We start from the raw sequence: 3075 nt of genomic DNA, 5'->3' as shown, positions 1-3075 counted from the left end.
TCGGCTGAGCGTGGTCTTTAGGAAGTATGCGAGGGCATGGGGAGTGTGTGGTAGACTGAGCACTGAAGAGACGGGCAGGAAGCCAGCACACTGCCTGGTTTCACCACGTGCAGATGGGGGTCTGGAACAGATTGCCCAGCCCACATGTGAACTAAAGGGGCTGGACCACGTGATCTCCAGGCTTCCTACTGTACATTCTGGACTTCTCACGAGCGTCCAATCTGGTCAGCCTGATCTGATTCCTTAGAGAAAGTAGAGCTGTTTTCTGTGGGATTGCTCTGCCGTACCCTGCTTTTTCTTAGGTTTCTGTTTTTGCATCATGAGCGTCCAATCTGGTCAGCCTGATCTGATTCCTTAGAGAAAGTAGAACTGTTTTCTGTGGGATTGCTCTGCCGTACCCTGCTTTTTCTTAGGTTTCTGTTTTTGCATCAAAGTTAATTTCCTTTTTTCTGTCCTTCCTTCCACTTGCTGCTTCCCCAAACATTGTTTATAGAGTAGCTCCTATGTAGCAAGTACTGGGGATACAGACTGATGAACCCAGGTTCCTGCCGTCAAAGGAAGACCAGTGTCAACAGATGACTGCAGGCCCAGGGTGTCAGGAGGATGAGCGTGAGTTTGCCAGGCAGAGGGGCACTCTGAGGAGAGGCAGGAGCCCCAATGGAAAGGGTGGCAGGGACTGAGCACCTGGCACAGGGAATGCCACATGATGCAGACTGGAGCGTGAGGGGCTGTGCCCAGGGCCAGGCGGTCATTTGTCTTACCTGTGCTGTGTGGAAGGGATTCCAGTTCATGTTTATGCACAAGGAAGCTGAGGCAGAGAAAGAGGCGAGTGCTCAGAGATAGGAGAAGGAAAATTGAACCCAAGTCTGTCTCACTCTGGAATCTTCTCCACTCAACTATGCTGAGTTCCTCTTTGTGTCTAAGGGCTGCCACCCACCAAGTGTCCTTCCATACCTCCTCTGTATCAATGAGAGCCAACAGGTCCCTCGTGTGACCATTCTGAAATGATAGGGCGGTCAGTTACAGTGGCCCCAGGTTAATCATAGAGCTGGGTGTTCATTCCCTTTAGCAGCCTTGGAAAGAAGCCTGTGAATGGTCCAGGAGGGGCCCCCAGTCAGGGCAGGAATCTCTCTCACAGGCTCCCAGACAGGTGCACATCCAGTTGTGTGATGACTCCTGGGAGCCCAGGTTTGTGTTTTTGGTATCCTTGGAAGTGCCACAGCAAAGAGCTCAGATGAGGGCAGGAGTACCCCTGCGCAGGGGAACCCCTTCTCAACAATTTTTTTTTTTTTTTGGTGGCTGGCCACTATGGGGATCTGAACCCTTGATGTTGGTGTTATAACACTGCTCTCTAACTAACTGAGCTAACTGGCCGGTCCCCTTTCCAACAATCGATATGAAGAACTACTTCACTTCTGCTAGACCAATGCCTGGGCTGAGGTTAGCCATGGAGGAACCTGCTGGACCCCAAGATTGTGGCCTTGACTCCTGTGGTCCTCACCTGGGACTTGAGGTGGTTCAGCCGTTTAGTGAGTCCAGAGACCTTACATGGAAAGCACTTTGAGACCACAAGTGCCACAGGAAGAGCCACTGGGAAGTCATCCATATAGGTACCAGTCATGCAAACAATCCAGGCATGGCAGGAAGGGCTTGGGTCACAGAGGCTTCCAGCCCCTGGAGCATTTCCCTCAGTGAGGTGGAGGTGGATGGAGGGTGACGATGGATGGGATAGGTCAGTCAGGACAGGTGAGGTTGTGCTGTGGTAGCAAAACCTGTCAGTGTGTACAGAAGTCAAGTGTGGTTACCATACCCAGTACTTGCAGGGCTCTGCTGCTCTTTGTTTATCCCCAGGGCTCAGGCTGCTGGAACAGTCTCTTTATGGAACATTGTTAGACTAAAAGGCAGAGCGAAAGTGAGACACGATCAGAGCACGTCCCCTGACAGTGCCTGGCAGGCAGTGTATGCTCCTTCTGCAGGAAGAAACCCACAACCAAGAATAGTAATCCTCCTACCCCTTGCAGGACAAACAGCTACCCTGTTATAATTTTTTCCTGTGGACCCAGATGGGCTTAGTATGCAAGATAAAAGTAATTGCTAATCCTTAATATAGCACTTGTATGCCACAATAGTTCTCTTCACCATAGCTCTATGAGATAACTATTATCCCTGCCTTTTTTTGGCGCTAGTAGGATGGGCTTAGTATGCAAGATAAAAGTAATTGCTAATCCTTAATATAGCACTTGTATGCCACAGTAGTTCTCTTCACCATAGCTCTATGAGATAACTATTATCCCTGCCTTTTTTTGGCGCTAGTATTTTAAAGATCTTTGCAACTTAGGTTGTCTGCAAACAGTTGCAAGTCTTTGGGCTTATTGGCTGGCCCGAGGCCCTTTCTAAGGTGCCCTTCAGAGAAGGCTTTTGGCTTGAGGGACTCTTTTCTTCTCTAAAGAAACCCTAGATGAGGCTGACAGTACCCCAGAGGTTCTAATGGCAAAGGCCCTGTGTTTTGTGAAATTGGGCTTGGATTTTCCTTCTGAATTTTCATTTTGAAGACTGTGGAGTAACAAGAAAATAGGCTTGTTAAAAATTATGAAGGGTAAAAAAATAAAAATAAAATTGTAAGGTAACAAAATTCTTATAGAAAACTAACACATCAGAGAGTGCTTTTCACTCTCACATCTTATCTGATTTGATCTACCTTGTGCAGTAGATGAGACTGCTTATTTTAGGGATGAGAAAGAAGAGGCTCATACATGTGAAGGGATTTGCCTGGGCCACCAAGCTAATAAATGATGGTTCTGGGACAGACCCACATTTAGCAGCTTTGGGTCTCTCTTCAGCCATACTATGGTCACCTTGCAGTTGGGGCTTGTGAATGGTCTCGTCCCTAAATGGGGTTGAGACACTGGATATAGAACTAATTTTAACTGGAATGAAAAAAGTGATTGAGGGGCCGGCCCGGTGGCGCACTGGATAGTGCGCCGCTTGGGAAGCGCGCGGCGCTCCCGCTGAGGGTTAGGATCCCATGTGGAGACCGGTTCCCGCTCACTGGCTGAGCGCGGTGCGGGCGCGACA

General features: G+C 48.9%; 1 protein-coding gene across 1 annotated transcript in view; it reads left to right on the top strand.

Annotated features, from left to right (window-relative positions):
- The window catches only part of MCAT (malonyl CoA:ACP acyltransferase (mitochondrial)), a 23541-nt gene that overhangs the window by 18938 nt on the left and 1528 nt on the right, over positions 1-3075 (top strand). The gene's annotated exons all lie outside the window — the stretch shown is intronic.

This window comes from Galeopterus variegatus, unplaced genomic scaffold, assembly GCF_000696425.1.
Source record: "Galeopterus variegatus unplaced genomic scaffold, G_variegatus-3.0.2 Scaffold1710, whole genome shotgun sequence".
In the NCBI taxonomy this organism is placed as follows: Eukaryota; Metazoa; Chordata; class Mammalia; order Dermoptera; family Cynocephalidae; genus Galeopterus; species Galeopterus variegatus.
Note: the sequence above shows the minus strand (reverse complement) of the source record. Positions and strands in the feature narration are given on the sequence as shown.